This window comes from Chiloscyllium plagiosum, unplaced genomic scaffold (genome assembly GCF_037043375.1).
Source record: "Chiloscyllium plagiosum isolate Xiang-an unplaced genomic scaffold, Cpla_swu_hap1 HiC_scaffold_10, whole genome shotgun sequence".
Taxonomy (NCBI): domain Eukaryota; kingdom Metazoa; phylum Chordata; class Chondrichthyes; order Orectolobiformes; family Hemiscylliidae; genus Chiloscyllium; species Chiloscyllium plagiosum.
In genome coordinates this window covers 65,716,796-65,735,207 of record NW_028270148.1, presented here as the reverse complement: position 1 = coordinate 65,735,207, position 18,412 = coordinate 65,716,796, and positions in this window count along the sequence as shown.

Genomic DNA, 18,412 nt, shown 5'->3' with positions numbered 1-18,412 from the left:
CAAAGAGGATCCTCCTGTTATAACTCACAGCTCCAATCTGAGAACTAACAGTGGGTGGAGAGTGCATGGGATGATGCTGAAATGGATTACAGGCATTACATAAAATTCTAAATGGGATCTAGGGGATGGTTTCTTCTAAATGTGTCAATGTGATCTGGCATGAGCTTGGCTTGATAACAATTAGTTGTTATTTTCATATTTTCAGTCCAGCTTTAATGACAGCAGTTTCAATGCAATGTCTGACCGAAAGCATTAAAATATAAAAGTGTACTTTTTATTCCTTCATGGAATGTGGGCTTTGCTGACTGGACCAGCATTTGGGTCCATCCTTAGATGGCCCTGAGAAGGTGGTGGTGAGCTGCCTTCTTGGACTTTGGCAACCTATTTGGTTCAGATAAACATACATTATGGAGGAAGTTTCAGGATATTGACCCAGCAACACTGAAGGAATGACAATATATTACCAAATCAGCATGGTGAGGAGTTTGGATTGGAACTTGCAGGAAGTGGTGTTTTCATGTTTCTGCTACCCCTGCCCTTCAAGATAGAAGTGGTCATGGGTTTGAAAGGTGCTATCCAAACAGCCTCAGTGAATTTTTGCAGCACAGCTTGTAAACAGTACATACTGCTGCTACCAAGTGTCAGGGGTTTTGTCAAAAATTAACAACATTGACTTTCTCAAGCTCGTGCAAAGAAAGTCAAAGAAATTTGGTTTCATGTATTTGTCAAAAATGAATTAACATTATCTATATTATTATTTATAGTAGGCCAATTTTTGTCAAGTTAAACATCAATCAAGCATTAAATGAAATGATCTAATATAGTGTCTTCTTATATCTCCCTTTAGTATACAAAATATTCTGCCCAACATTGGTTTAAGGTCAAGAAAGGCATTGTTGATATTGAGACCTGAAATTTCCTGACCATCAGGAAAATGTTAAAAGAGGACTTTTACTCACCCATGCCACATGAGTAGCACCTCTGCATATTTTGTTAGAGGGGTTTCCAATATCTGTATCTTTGTTACTGGAAGTTTGGGCAGGCAGTATTATAAAAAGCTGTTTCAACTAAAATACCGAGGCATAACAGGAGGCAGAGTGGGGAAGGAGATGTCAGCGAGTTGGGAGGGTAGGGGATCCAGATGGACAGAAAAAAACTAAAAAGTGTAACTTGAATGTTGAGAAAAAAAAACAGGAGAAAGTATTCTCTGAAATGATGATAATGCCATTGATAAGAGCTGGAAGTGAAAAGCACATTAGTGCCAAGAGAGACGGTACCTCTGGAAAAGAACTTGCAGGCAGTCTGAAGAGTTCTGATGTTGAATACCTGGTCTATCTCCCCATGAATGATCATTTAGTGTCAGAAAAATATTAATGACTTTATCAAGTTGGCTAATGTAAGTGAAGAGATGAGTATCCCCTCCACTCCTGAGAATTTGCAGGTGGTGTAACTCACATCCATGCTATCTCAGTAAGGGAAGAAATGAATGAGATTCTCAGTGGGCATGAGAGTCCCTTTTCATCCTCAAACTGCAAAGTATTGTTCTATATTAGCTTTTCTGCAAGTCTTACCGAAACAAGAGCCAAAATTCAAGGCTGTTGAAAGTCCACTAGAAATTTCACTGAAGGATCAAAGAATATCTTTGAGCTGGGAAGGTTAGCAGGGAATCATGACATTTCAACTATTGCTCATTGAAGAGGGCAAACGGAGCTGATCTCTGCCAGTAGAAACCCAGGGCTAGTAGAAACAATCCCCTTGATGTAAACTGTTAAAATGTTGGAGAAATTTAAACCTTTATTTGTATGAAAGTTTGCATCTTAATGCTTTGGTGACTTAGTAGTCTGGGAATCAATGCAGCCTCAAAATATAACAAAGTGTTTTTAAGGGCAGTTATGACACCCACAGTAGCAACAGTGACGACATTCATAGATGGTCTAAAAAGCAGAATAGGTCAGTGTTTTATGACTTAGACAAGGCTTAATCTAGAGCCAGACAGTTGGATGCCATGGTCCACTCATCCATGCTGACCAAATATCCCAAATTAATCCAGTCCCATTTGCCAGCATTTGGCCCATATCACTCTTAAACCCTTCCTATTCATGTAACCATCCAGATACCTTTTAAATGTTGCAATTATACCAGCCTCCACCATATTCTGTGGCAGTTCATTCCATGCACTCACCATCACTGCGTGAAAAGGTGGCTCCATAGATCCCTTTTAAATCTTTTCCCTCTCACCTTAAACCTATGCCCTCTAGCTTTGGGCTTTCCTACCCTGGGAAAAAGACCTTGACTGTTCACCCTACCCATGCTGCTCACGATTTTATACACTTCTAAAAGGTAACCTCTCAGCTACTGATGTTCCGGGGAAAATGACCCCAATCTTTTTAGCCTCTCCCTGTAGCTCAAACGCTCCCATCCTGGTAACATTCTTGTAAATCTTTTCTGAACCCTTTCAAGTTTCACAACATCTTTCCTGTAGCATTAAAACTGAATTGAATGCAGTATTCCAAACGTGGCCATACAATGACCTCCCAACTCCTATAATCAATACTCTGATCAATAAAGGCAAGCATACCAAATGCCTTCTTCACTATCTTCGCTTCTCAAACTATTCTCATTACTTCAGCTAAGCACATGCCAAACGCAAATGATTTGCAAAGAACGACTGCAGCTATTATAGCTTCTAATGGCAATGCCAATGTGCCAGCATCAACGCAATGCTTTCCAACTCAGCACAAGAAGATGGTGCCACCTGGACCCAATCGAAAATGGAGAAGCCTGAATTGAGAGGCACCTCCTGAAACCCCATGCAATTAAGAATTAACAATTGCTGTCGGCTGGGGGAGAGAAGGAAGCACTAACTCTCTGCACTGCAGCCAACAGGTCATCTTCATCTATTGTCAGGTTTCAGCTACCAACTGCAAAAATCCAGGGTGTCTGGTGAATACCCCTAAAGGTAATTCAATGACCCTCCACATTCCCAAGACGCTTATCAGAAATATCAGAGTGGGAACATGCCAGCAGACTGGCCAGAGCACAAAACTGACAGCACATTCTGCCTTCTCCAAGACAACAATACTTCACACCTTTGTGGCTAAGGAAGTGCTCTGTTCTTTCTCTTATTAGCAAATAACTTTCCTCATAAACTTCTTGGAAACATTGCACAGCTGAAAGGTTTTTGGGACAAGGGACACTGAAAGGCTTTATTTTGTTGAACAGGGGTTTAAATGTACCTCAATTGTTGGAAAATGTTGGTGGTGATAACTGGGGTCCTTCATCTGGAGTAAGTGTTTGGTTTCCAGCAAATTCCTTACCTTCATTGGTGCCTGGAAAGCCAGTTTCTTTGTAATAACAATGTTATGCAGAGTGCAGACAGCCTCCACATCTCTAGAATTTCCAGCTTGCACAGCTACACCATATAACTTCCTGTGACTTTCCCAGGCACCATAGATGGACACCGTAAACTCCAGTGTTCTATTCCATAATGATTGTAGTACCTTTCAACGTCTTGCTGAACCTATTTTTGGCCTCTATCTTTGGAATCAATCTGTCAGCTGCTATAAATTAACTAGCTGTCTCGGATCTCCTATCAATAGCGCTGTAACATAGATTAGATTAGATTACTTACAGTGTGGAAACAGGCCCTTTGGCCCAACAAGTCCACACCGACCCTCCGAAGAGCAACCCACTCAGACCCATTCCACTTCCTTTACCCCTTCACCTAACACTACGGACAATTTATGGCTAAGCATTTGAGGTATCCTTAATTGCCTGAAAATGAATGAACCAAGGATATTCATCACGTATCAGGCATTGACTTACCTACTGAGGAGAAAGTGAGGTCTGCAGATGCTGGAGATCAGAGATGGAAATGTGTTGCTGGAAAAGCGCAGCAGGTCAGGCAGCATCTAGGGAACAGGAGAATCGACGTTTCGGGCATGAGCCCTTCTTCAGGAATGAGGAAAGTTGGTCCAGCAGGCTAAGATAAAAGATAGGGAGGAGGGACTTGGGGGAGGGGCGTCGGAAATGTGATAGGTGGAAAGAGGTCAAGGTGAGGGTGATAGGTCAGACTGGGGTGGGGGCGGAGAGGTCGGGAAGAAGATTGCAGGTTAGGAAGGCGGTGCTGAATTTGATGGATTTGACTGAGACAGGCTGGGGGGAGGGGAAATGAGGAAACTGGTGAAATCCGAGTTCATCCCTTGTGGTTGGAGGGTTCCTAGGCGGAAGATGAGGCGTTCTTCCTCCAACCGTCGTTTCGCTGTGGTCTGACGATGGAGGAGTCCAAAGACCTGCATATCCTTGGTGGAGTGGGAGGGGGAATTGAAATGTTGAGCTACAGGGTGGTTGGGTTGGTTGGTCCGGGTGTCCCAGAAGTGTTCTCTGAAACGCTCCGCAAGTAGGCGGCCTGTCTCCCCAATATAGAGGAGGCCACATCGGGTGCAAAGGATGCAATAGATGATATGTGTGGAGGTACAGGTGAATCTGTGGCGGATATGGAAGTTTCCTTTGGGGCCTTGGAGGGAGGTGAGGGGGGAGGTGTGGGCGCAAGTCTTGCACCTCCTGCGGTTGCAGGGGAAGGTGCCGGGAGTGGAGGTTGGGTTGGTGGGGGGTGTGGATCTGACGAGGGAGTCACAGAGGGAGTGGTCTTTACGGAATGCTGATAGGGGAGGGGAGGGAAATATATCCTTGGTGGTGGGGTCCGTTTGGAGGTGGCGGAAATGGCGGCGGATGATGCGCTGTACATGGAGGTTAGTGGGGTGGTAGGTGAGGACCAGTGGGGTTCTGTCCTGGTGGCGGTTGGAGGGGCGGGGTTCAAGGGCGGAGGATCGGGAAGTGGAAGAGATGTGGTGGAGGGCATCGTCGACCACGTCGGGGGGGAAATTGCGGTCCTTGAAGAAGGAGGCCATCTGGGATGTGCGTTTTTGGAACTGGTCCTCCTGGGAGCAGATGCGGCGGAGTCGAAGGAATTGGGAGAATGGGATGGCGTTTTTACAGGGGGCAGGATGGGAGGAGGTGTAGTCCAGGTAGCTGTGGGAGTCGGTTGGTTTGTAGTAGATGTCCGTGTTGATTCGGTCGCCTGAGATAGAAATAGAAAGGTCGAGGAAGGGGAGGGAGGAATCTGAGACTGTCCAGGTGAATTTGAGGTCGGGGTGGAAGGTGTTGGTGAAGTGGATGAACTGTTCAACCTCCTCGTGGGAGCACGAGGCGGCGCCGATACAGTCATCGATGTAGCGGAGGAAAAGGTGGGGGGTGGGGCCAGTGTAGTTGCGGAAGATGGATTGTTCCACATATCCTACGAAGAGGCAGGCATAGCTGGGGCCCATGCGGGTGCCCATGGCTACTCCTTTCGTTTGGAGGAAGTGGAAGGATTGGAAAGAGAAGTTGTTCAGGGTGAGGACCAGTTCAGTCAGTCGAAGGAGGGTGTCTGTGGAAGGGTACTGGTCGGTACGGCGGGAAAGAAAGAAGCGGAGGGCTTTGAGTCCTTCGTGATGGGGGATGGAGGTGTACAGGGACTAGATGTCCATGGTGAAAATAAGGCGTTGGGGACCGGGGAAGCGAAAATCATGGAGCAGGTGGAGGGCATGGGTGGTGTCCCGAACGTAGGTGGGGAGTTCTTGGACTAAGTTCTTGCTAATGTTACCAGAGGCCGCCTGGAAGCATTCAGAGGTATAAAGGTTTTGTGCTTTCACCACAGAAAAATTGTAGGAAGGTTGCAATCAAGAGTTAACAGGTAACATTTTGCTGTCACTGTCAGAGGGAAAATGCTACCTTCTTATTCAATATCTATTGCAAAAATCCAAATGGTCTGTTTTGGTGGTGCTGATAGATGTTTTCAGGCCTTGCTGGAGTGCACCATGACACAATTCCCTGTGCTCCGTCCATTTTTTCATATCCGCATTATTTTCCACAAAGGCATAAGAACAATGGACTCTTGAGAGGGTAATGCATTAGTTGTGGAGCTCCCTTTAAATTTTCAGCAATTTTCTCAATGTACCTTTACATGCTCAGAAGCTGCAACTCCAAAGGAGAAGTGACTCCCAGCAAAAATAATGCTTTGTAATCATGTATGATTTTTCAACTTCTCAATCTCTTCCTACCTATGAACTAAACAGTTTCAGCAGGGATAGGAAGTGATGAGAATGCATGGACATAATGGAGGAAGACAATCCTACTCTTACTTAATTGATTATGATGAAGTTGAGGTCATAAGACAAAAATCTTGACAGCCATTTTCAGAGATGAAGATTTTCTGTTGAAACTCTTTATTTTGTTTTATTGCTTGTCCACTGAAAAACAGGGATTTTTATGTAACATCCAGGCCTTGCATGGACAAGAAAAAACATAGAAAGAAGCATTCTGATAACAATGCAACATTAATATCTAAGGCACATAATTTAGAATGGTACAGCAACTATAGCAAAGTGGACTGGCAATCACATTTCTGTTATCTGCCCATATTGTTGCTGAATTGGTGAAAGCAGAGCTTTGTACATGTGCACAGACCTCTGCTTCCAAGCCCACAGCTGCTAATGACATTTCTAAATCATTTATATGAGACATTCTGAGCTAGTTAAACATATCAGTTAAATTCTTGTTAAACTTTAATATTAAAATATAAAAAATGGATTTTGTACCAACTGGATCCTATCACTGTATATGGCAACACATCTCCCAGATAATCTCATTACCAATGTTGAGCGCAGTACATCTGAAGCAAGAGGCAGTATACAATACATTTGAATTCAGCTCAAAAGAAAGAAAATGGGGTACATTTTCCAGCTGTAGGCATACTTCCACTGAGTTAATTCAAGACAAGTCAGGGAAATTCAACACTTCTTTGCTAGAATCCCACTGCCTACAATTATACAATGGAACTTAACACCCATGGAGATTTCACTCAGACATTTTGTTTAATAAGTTTTATATTTAATACAATCAGAAGCACACACCTTTTACTTCTTAGCTACAGGCTTCACTTCCTGCAGACCAGCGGGAAACTCCCGTTTCCTAACCAGGAGTCGCACCCGGGCCACAGCGGTGACAGTGCCAAATCCTAACCACTCGACCACCAGGGAAGGTGCACACACTCTTTATTCTGCAGTAGATATAATTAAAGTTGTCATGTTTCAAATGCCCTTAAATGGCCAGGGTTATATTTAATGAATTTCTTTTCATTTTTGTGGTGTTTGTTTTAGTTTCTTTTAATGCTCAGTATTTTTCAGCATTAGAAATAGTCAACGCATTTCTGTGGAAACAAAATATGTAACACTTATTCTTGTTGGAATCACTAAACAAAGGATTTACAATATTTCAGGAAAGTGATAAAGGAGTAGACTTGAAAAAAAACCAATTTAATACAAGCCGCAAATGACAACCCATCTACTGCATGCTGCAGAGGCAGGGCAGTTTAATATTAATGGTGAAATTTGTTTTAAAAGCAAACCAATTTAATTATTTCATTGTTGAAAATTACATATGAAGAAAGAAATCCATGGGATGTAGATTAACATAGGGATCATTTAGAGTATGAATAAATATGCCAGTCACGTATATAGTAAATAAGAGACCGATTGGAAGTGTAGTTCACTACAGACAGGTGCTAAATAGGCAGCACCTACAATTATTGACAACAGCCATATTTCAAATAACTACTGAGGACAGTTAGTTCCATAACTGTTCCAAATCAACAGCAATGCAGAGTAACAAATGTGCTAACAGCTTCCAGAATCCTTGGAATCAAAAACCATAAGCAAAAAGGATCTTATTATCATTGGCAATAGTATCACCAATAGACCACTACTTTCTGACAATCTGTCCTTCTGGTGTGCATTGGGACTATCTGAAGTGTGAACCAATGTCCTAGTCATGTAGAAAGCAGGAGACAGATGCCTGGAGAAGTGAGTAACATGTTTACACTTCCATCTGCTTTTTCAAGAACAATAGGACATGCCATGTTTGCCCAATATCACTTGCACTGATGTATTTCTCAACATTAAAGCGTCATTAACAGCATTCGGGTGCTGGATTCCAATGACACCTTCAGCTACTTCTCCTCATCCATGTTTGATGATTCACCCAGTTTGGTCTCGTTCAAATTAACTAACTACATCCCACACAAAGTATTGAACTGAGCTATTGTTCAAAACAATTGGTGTGCTGAGGGCTGCTGCCCTGTCAGGCTATTTCTATTGAGGTCTATCATGACAAAAAGGGAAAGAATCTTAAAATCATAATTCAAAGACAGGCCTGGATTTTCTGATGGCCCAATAATCACTTCTGAAGCATAGTTGTGAGTTATGAATGGGCACCCTGTGGAATCCCCATTGTAGCAGAAATCATAGGAATTGCCCAGGAAAGTGAAGATTGTTTTGGATAACTTCCTTATGCCTGGAACCATCTAAAAGTGTCCATTTAAATAGGAGAATTCAGAGAGTTCCACTGCAATTAACTAAATAACTACTCAAGAAACATTAGATTATTAAGTACTAATATGAGTAACCAATTCGACTGAGATCTAACTTACCTTACAATCACCCACTTCCAATTCCCCCAGACTCCCAATACCCTCCAGACAATGGCCTGATAGCACTCCTTCTCCTGGGACCAGGCATCCCTGCCCCTGGATCCAACACCCTGCTCCTCAACTCAGACCTGAAACCCCTGCCACTGGACTGACAATCCTTCCTTTGCTGCTGGATTCAATTTCCCCACTTCTTTCACTATTGGACCAGATATCCTTCCCCATTCTGGTCCTGACACCACTTCCCAGCCAACCCCATACAACTGCCCCTCTCCATCGGCAACTGTCATTGGATATCCAACATTTGATCATTTTGGAGCCTCACCTACTCATGGCATTTCAGTGTGTTTCAATTTTGACATTTTGGAAATCTGGTCACCCTAGGCATGATCCAGAACATTAACTGTTTCTGCCGGATCTGCTGCCGGATCTGCTGAGATTTTCCAGCTCCGTTTTTATTTCGGACTTCTATCATCTTCAGTATTTTGTAGTATGCGTATTTGTGCTTTGCATCTTCCAAACCATGTAGTCAAGTGATGTCATTTTAACAGTTGTGGCCCCTGCTGCATGTTTTATTTTCAGGTCACATGGATACTGTATTTTTTGTTGATCAGACTAACTGACAATTCTTGCTAGGAATCATGCTTCCTTTGACTAGGAATTGATGACGAGCCCAATCCTCCTTAGATCTGCTGAATGTCTTCCTGCATCAATCAAACAAAGCACTCAGGAGAATTCATTTCCTCACATTCCCATTCACTTTGCTTTCTGCTTCTATAATTATTTTAGCTTCCTCCTGATTGTGATCACCATGTTCTTGCCAGACAGGTAAAGGTTAAATGAGTTAATTTTAATGTAGATTCTTTGTGGAGATTGAAGTTTCTCCTAACCTCATGCATGCCGCCATTTACTTTAAAGAGTTTAAATTTCTTTAAATTTTACCACCTATAGTATTTCTGACATACATTCTTTCATTCTGTCTTTGTAAACAACGGTAGTACAGAGTGAAAGTTTTCTATAAGTATTAAATAGTCCTGAAGAACTGACAGATTTAAACATCCAACATTTTGCCGGGTGCTCTGATCCATTTCTGTTCACTCTATGACCATTGTGAAATATTATTCAATAAAATAAAAATCACTAAATGTGCAGCATAACTTTGATATAAATGTCAGAATTGTACCTATGATTTAGTAAGCGCCTCTACTAACAACAGTCACTGCTTTCAATAAGCCTAGAAATTCAATCATCAGTGGTAAGAAAATAGGAAGACAGAAAAAAATACTTTTGTGAAAGGAAATTAAATTGTTCTTAACACTATATGTCAATGAAGATTCTAATATCCTATCTTTGATGGAACTAATTAACCACATGTACTGGAGGGGCGTGCATTTTTAAGTGAATTCAGATCTGAAGTTTGGATTTAAATCCAGATTACCTGCATTCATTTCACAGTTATTGACTTTCAACATTACATCTCCAGTAGAAAAGCTGAAGCTGCTTTTACTTGAACATAAAACATTAGATTTTAGCAACAGGGAGAGGAAATGAGATTCAACAAGCAACCCCTTTTCGATGTATCTTACCTGAACTGATGCTGACGCTGCTGCTTGTAGTCACGAGATTTGCCATTGTGGTGTGCAATGCTTGTCTGTCCTGCATATCCTCAGACATTCACGCTCCCTGGTCTGCAACCATGTGTGTCATCCATTGTCCAACTAAGCTTAAACTGACTCTTCCTTCTGCTGCCCTCCACTGTACCTTTTGTTTGAGATGCTTGTAGCTTTTCAGCTCAGATTAAATGGCCAAAATGTTGACCTTTCCTTTCCTGGTTGTTGCTTTTCAGAGCTCTTTGAGCTCTTGCAGTTTCAAGAATTTCCATCTTTCTCATGGGTAGGCTGATGGAGTTTTTTTTAGCTTCCTCCTTAATTTTCATATTTCAGAGGTTCCGGTTTTCTTCTCCAGATTCTACCCATTGTCCAGATTTTGAGGTCTGCAGGAAAGATGCCTGAATGAGCAAGGTATTTGAAGATATCCCAAATGATCCAAAATAGGGAACTTTTAGGAAATTCCAAACACTCTTTGTGGATGAATTTTGATTCCTGTTCAATTTATGAGCCCACCGTACCAACACGTACAGTGATTGGTAACAATGAGGACTTTCTTAGTTATTATTATTTAAAACAGCCTATTGCCTGGTTTGACAAAATAAATTGTTTTAGTGTTATATATTTTATTACATTCATTTATTTAAAAAGCAATCCTGTATTAAAGCACTACCATACTGAACAAATTTCCTTTCCAAAAATCAATAATAATTTGATGCACTGTAAGACTGACATGAGACACACATAAAAATGAGCTACCACTTTTAATGTTATTATATCTCTCAAAATGCAGCTGCACTGTGCCAAATATTTCATTCTAATCCAACCCTAGCTGTAGGAATACTTTCAGTAAAATCTAATTTGTAAGCCAACATGGTGGACTTAATGACTGGCAGCAAGGTTTCTTCAACAGATTTCATGGGGCATGATCCAAAGATAATAGGTTTTCAGCCCAATGACAATCCAATTACAATGCCAATCAAAGACAACTTTGCACGTTCTAATTATCAGATTTAGCTGTCAGTTCAAATACAAACATAACAGTTTCATTTAAATAAAAATTTAATTTATAAAAAAGGACTTCATCTGTGATTTATTAAGACTGAAATAGCAGTCTAACATACTTCCTGCATAATGCAATATAATCGACGTAACATTTAGACAATCAAAAAGCCATGTTTCTAAAACATCTGTCATTCTGTCCTTTTGAAAGAAATTGTGTGAATTCTGCTACAGAACATAGATATTAATATTTAAATAGACAACAACATTTAACCCTTCAATGTTTACAGTGGCATTTTCACACCTGTCCAAAAATGATAGGGTGAAACATTTTTTTCCACTTGATTAAGTCATTGTATTAATCAAGACATATTCAACTGGTTTTAAAATTTATTCTGACATCCTATTATTACGAATGTGTAATATTCAGTATGTTATGAGCTTTTTAAATTTATTGACAGTTTATAGAGCAGAGCTACACATTTTACATATTATCATTTGTCTGTACTTACATATGCAGCTTGGAAGTGTCGAATAGTCATTAATTACAGAGAAAATATTATTTCTGCAATCATTTGTAATTGTGGCTATTGCACTGAATATACTTGTGGCAGTGGGATCAGGTTTGAAAAAGAAATCATTGAAGTCTGGAACTTGAATGATATCATCTCAAATCAGACAGAAATATGATATTTCTTTTTTGCCAACAACTATATATTTATTACAAATTTCATTAGCTGCACAATGCACTGAAACATTATTCTTTTAAAATTGCATTTTCTGTGAGAGTATTGTTAACACTGCACCATTTTGGACTCTCAATTATTTAGCTGGCATCTGCAGAGATCCCATTGTAAATATTGAGTACTATTACTGATAGCATCTATTTTCTTTGACCGGATGCACTACCCCATCCTGATCTATTCATATTTTTCCATCATATAAGTAGGAACAGACAAATACCATTTAGTCTGATATGCCTGTTCTGACATTTAATGAGATAATTGCTGATCTACAAGGTCAGAGTGGGGATGTTCACCAATGGTTGTAAATGTTCAGCAAAATTCATGACTCCTCTGAAGCAGTCCATGTCCAAATGCAACAAGACCTGGACAATATCTCGACTTGGTCTGACAAGTGACAAATGACATTCACACTACACAAATGTCAAGTACCGTGGGTGGAACGGTGGCGTAGTGGTTAGCACTGCTGCCTCACACCACCAGAGACCTGGATTCAATTCCCGCCTCAGGCGACTGTCTGTGTGAGTTTGCACATTCTCCCCGTGTCTGCATGGGTTTCCTCCGGGTGCTCCGGTTTCCTCCCACAGTCCAAAGATGTGCAGATTAGGTGAATTGGCTGTGCTAAATTGCCCGTAGTGTTAGGGGAATGGGTTGGTGTGCATTGTTGGGCCTAAGGGTCTGTTTACATACTGTAAGTAATCTAATCTCCAATAAGAGTCAATCTAACCACCTTGGCATTCAATGGTGTTACCATCACTGAGTCCCTCACCATCAACATCCTGGGGGTTACCATTGACCAGAAACTCAATTGGACTCACCACATAAATATAGTGGTCTACAAGACCATGTCAAAATCTAGGATTACTATCACAGGTAACTCACCTTCTGATCCCTAAAGCATGTCCACCATCTACGAGGCACAACTCAGGATGTGATGGAATGCTCTCCAGTTTCCTGGATGGGTACAGCTCCAACAGCACTCAAGAAGCTTGTCACCATCCAGGATAAAGCAGCCTGCTTGACTGGCACCACATTCATAAGCATCTACTCCCTCTACTACCGAACCACAGTAACAGCAGTGTGTACTATTTACAAGATGGACTATAGAAATTCAGCAAACATCCTTAGCACCTTGCAAATCCATAACCATTCTCATCTAGAAGAATAAGGGCAGCAGATACATGGAAACACCATCACTTTATGTTTCCCTGCAAGCCACTCACCACCCTGACTTTGAAATATATCACAGTTTCTTCACTGTCACTTGGTCAAAATCTTGGAGTACCCTCCCTAAGGTCATTAGGACAACTACAGCATGTGGACTGCAATGGTTCAAGAAGGCAGCTCACCACCATTTTCTCAAGGGCAACCAGTGACAGACAAAAAATGCTGGCCAGCCATTGATGCCCATGTCCCATAAGTGAAGTTAAAAAAATATTGCAGTACATAATTGTATTTGTCTTACATCCATTACTAGCATTGGGTAACAAAAATCTATCAATTTCAAATTTAGTTTATAATTTATCAATTGCCGTTTGTGGAAGAGACTTCCTCGTTTCTACTTTCCTTTATGTTTACAAGTTCTTTTCTAATTTTACTCTAAATGTTACCCTCTGACTCTGATCCTAAAGGTTGAATCTGACCTGAAATCAACCAAGTATCAAATTTGGCAAGTTTCATGGAAGGTTTCTCTCTACGAGCCCTAATATACTTTCACATGCTATATTCCCAAACCCACATTCTTAACTATGAACCATGTCCCTATAGCATCCCTTTTGACATTTTCTATCACTAGTTACAAGTGGAGGTGCTGTCCACTGCTAAGACCTGAGGGATTATTAGCACCAGCTCAACTTCAAACCCCAACCAAGTATTGGCAGTCTGCTCCTGTCCTGCGCATTTCCTGTCAGAAATGGAGGCCTAGAGATCCTGGTGGATGGTAGGTGCATGTGGTGACTGCTATTGGATCATACTCTGGGATTTAGATCTTTGCAGACCAAGATTCAGGGCTGGAGAAGCAAGCAGTGAGATGAAGACACCTAGTTATCACTCTGATCTTCATGTCATGAACTGGTGCTGTCCAGATTCTATGAGGCAGATGGCAGAATGGGAGATTGCACATCATTGAGCTGAGATGACATAAGAATGACAAGGTTAATGCATAAATAGCCACTCACTGCTCACTAGTGAGAATTTAATCTCACCGAATAACATTTGTTGGAAAATTAGACTTTTTGCTCTTAATGTTGATTGCGCACAATCCTGAAAACTTTCTTACCAATGCCCACATTGTTCAGTGCCTGGGAAAATTCAACATTAAACTTCCCAAACAGAGGAAATACATTCACTCGACCTCTGATATCTTTGGTCTGTTATCAGGACAGGAGGATATGACAATAGATAAGGCAGTAAGGGGACCCCAAGACTAACATTCAAGGAACTTTGGAAGTGACAATTGTCCAACAGTTATGAGGTTCTTGCAAGCTTTGTGGATGAGAGTAGGGATGAATGGACTGATGATGGCACCATGAAACAGGGATTCATTCAAGAGGCGAGAGGAAATAACAACACATTAGTGGTAGAGCAGCACAGAGTGATAGAGAACAGTGTAATTAGGTGGAGAGATAGCGTTCTCTTTAGCTGTAAGGCACAAATTCCAAAAGGTGTTTTGCCTGTCTGGTACTATTGTTAAAGATATCTCCTCAGAGCTTGGAGGAATTTGAAGTGGGGGCAGGAGAAACCCAGTTCTCACATCAATGTTTGTACCAATGACATTGACAGCAATAGAAAAGAGATTTTGCTGAAAAAATTTGAACAGGTTCAGAGCTAAACACACCTCTATGGTAATAATGCCAGGATTACTTCCTGAGCCACGGATATTGGATAAATTAAGTCAAAATTTAACTGCAGCGCTCAAAGATTGCTCTGATAGGAATGAGATTCATGGACATTAGCAACAGTATTGGGGTAAAAGGAATCTGCTTCAATGGGACAGCTTCAATTGATCTGCATTTGGATTAGTGCCCCGGCAAATCAAATAATTAAAACTATAGAGAGGGCTTCAAGCAAATTGAAGTGGTGGTGGTGGTGTTGTTGACAGAAGGGAAATATAGGCTTACAAAGCAAAATGATGTGGCAGCATTGGGCAACAGCTTTTTGGATAACAAGACTCAGAGTGGGAGAGGAAGGAACAAAATGTGCAAACACAGAAAACTGAAGTAAATAGGGTCATCAAATCTCATTAACCTTCACAACAGATCACAATTCTTCACTTTTGTCCATCTGGCCTATAAATTTCCTCTTCGGAGATATACCGTCATGACGGAGTCAACAACTGCTCTCCTTCTAATTGCTCATCCTTTGCTGGATCAATGCTCCCATAAACTCTAAAACTGTTCAGTACTCAGTACTTATTCATTGAGCTGGTCCTGTCACTGGGTTTCCCCTCAGTTTTGATTTCATTTGATTTATTGTAGCCGCATGTACCTGGGTTTGTTTTATGAGCAGTACTGGCAGATCATAGTGAATAAGGATGTACAGATCATAGGGTGCTTAGACAGAGTGAGCCACAAATGGTTATGACTGAACAGGAAATCAACATTATTTGAAGTTAGAGTAGTCTATTCAGCAGTCTAATAACAGCAGGGAAAAAGCTGTTCTTGAACTAGTGTGTGCATGCATTCAAGCTTCTGTATCTTCTGCCTGATGGAAGAGGTTAAAGAGAGCATTGTCAGAGTGGGAGGGATCTTTGATGGTGTTGGCAGCCTTTCCCTGTCAACAAGAAGTGTAAATGGAGTCCATGGATGGGAGGTTGGCTTCCGTGATGGATTGGGCTGTGCACACAACTCTCTGTAGTTTCTTATAGCCCTGAGCAGAGTATTTACCATACCAGGTCATTATGCACCTGGATAGTATGCACTCAATGGTGCATCTGTAAAAGTTGGTGAGGGTACTTATGGACGTACTGAATTTGATGAGCTGCCTGAGGAAGAAGAGGCATTGTTGTGTCTTCCTGACCATTATGTCTATGTGGAAAGTCCAGGACAGAGTGTTGGTTATTGTCACTCCAAGAAACTTGACACTGTCAACCCTCTCCATCTCAGTCCCGTTGACTTAGATAGGAGCATGTCCTCCTCCTTTCTTCTTGAAGTCAATGATGAGTTCCTTTGCTTTGCCAACATTGAGAGAGAAGTTGTTATCATTGCACAACAACACCAAGCAATCTATCTCCTTCCTGTATTCTGATACATTGTCATTTGATCTCCATCTTATCATGGTGGTGTCATCAACAAACTTGCAGATGACAATCATACAGAATTTGTCTACATCATTGTGGGTGTAACGCCTGAGAAGGCATCCTTGCGGGGCACCAGTGTTGAAGGTTATCATGGAAGAGGTGTCGTTGTCTATCTTCACTGATTGTATTCTGTAGCTCAGGAAGTTGAGGATCTGGTTGCAGAGAGCAGAGCCAGGACTTAGGTCTTTGAGTTTTGCAATTAGCCTGGTAGGGATTATGGTGTTGAAGCCGGCACTGTAGTCAATGAGTAAGACGCTGAAGCAGATATCCTTGTTATCCAGATGTTCCAAGGATGAGTGTAGGGTGAGGGAAATGGTGTCCGCTGTGGACCTGTTTCATCGGTAGGCAAATCGCAGGGATCAGGGCAGGATGGGAGAATATAGTTGATGTGGGCCATGACCAGCCTCTGGAAGCACTTCATGATTGAGGAGGTCAAAGCCATTGAGCAGTAGTCAGTAAGGCACATTGCAAGTGTTTTCTTTGGTACTGGTGTGATTGTGATCTTCTTGAAGCAGGCTGGGACTTTGGATTATAACAATGAGAGGTTGAAGATGTCAGCGAATGCCTCTGCCAGCTGCTCTGTACAGGATCCAAGTGCATGGCAGGAGACTCTGTCTGGGTCTGTTACTTTCCTCAGGTTTGCTGTCAGGAAGACTGATCTGAGTCTGCAGTAGTGACGGAGGGAACAAGTAAGCCCAGGGCTGTCCGGGCAGGTGATACCACACCACTGACATTCTGCTCGAACCGAGCATACAAAGCATTGAGCATATCAGGGAGGGATGTGTCTTTGTCTGCTATCTTGCTGTGCTTCATTTTGTATCCCAAGCTCCCAGCACTCTCAGCAGTATCAAGTAAACACTGCCTGTGAGCTTGTCAATCCCCAATCTTTTAGCTGAACTGAAGTACTAATACATGCAGGTTATTTTCCAACACAGAGCAAATCATTTTATCAGTTCTGTAGGACTTTTCTGGGCACAGATGTAGCTGCTTGCTAAGTCCTAGAACTTCCCTCGGACTTTATATAGCATTAAGCCATTCAGATGCTCTTGATTCCGCATTGAGTCCCCTTTACTGAATCTGTAGGTTCAGCTGCCTTCTGAATAGCACAGCTCAACACAAAAGCTCCGAAGATGGAGTCTGCTGCTGTCTCTCTCGCTCTCTTTCTCTCTCTCACACACACCATCATTCATTGCCTGTAACCTTTGAGTTCTTCTTCAGTGACCCCTGAATTATACTTTGCAATTAGTAAGTCCCTTCTGTATTGCTGGGCAGAACTGCTTGTTGCCACTTAGCAATATTTGGAACTGTTTAGTCCCTAAATGTTAAAACTCCTAGATTGTTGCCTTGCTTAGTCAAAAAATGGCTACAAATAAAGGATTTCATCATAAATCACTATTTGAAAAGTACAACGTTGTATTCATTTTAAATTCAAATTGGCTAATTTGCCATTCTCAAATGTTGCTTATACTGAAATATATTCGCCATACAATTTTATGTTTCTATCTACACTGCTACCAGCTCTGGGTCATCAGCATACTTGGATATGTGGCTTTCTGTCCAACCGTATGTCATTAATAAATATAGTGAATAGTTGAGGCCCCAAGACAGTGGAGCATTACTATTCACATTTTGCAAATTAGAGAACCTGCCTGCTAATCCTACTCTCTGTCTTCTCAGCCAATCTCCTAACCAAGACAATCAATTGCTTTCACTTTGTGGGCTTCGACATTCACTGTCTCTCTCAAGGGATTCATGGCAAAAGCTTCTCAGAGTAGGCAGACATATGGAGCATCAGATCAACCAGGATCTTATTGAATGATGGAACACGCTCGAGGGGCTGAGTAGCCTACTCCTGTTCTAATTCATACATTCATATGTTCATAAGCAGATATGATATCTGAAAATTCTCAAGGTGTTCAATCACAGTGTGACAGGCTCTAGTCATGTTCCAGCATCAGATGATTGTTAATAGAAATAAAATTCCTTTGTTTCCCTCTTGCGATTTCCTTAAATAGCAGAATGACACACACAATTTTCCAATCACAAGAGATTTAAATCAAGAGATCTTTGGAATATTATGGTTAAGGCATCTGCAATTTTTGGATTTAATTTCATTAAAATGGTGGCGTGTAACCCATTTGACTCTGGAATTTGTAGCTCTTTACTGCCATTAAATTTGTACTGTTATTTTGCTTATGTTAATTTTGGTGAGTTTCTATCCCTTACTAAACATTGGTTC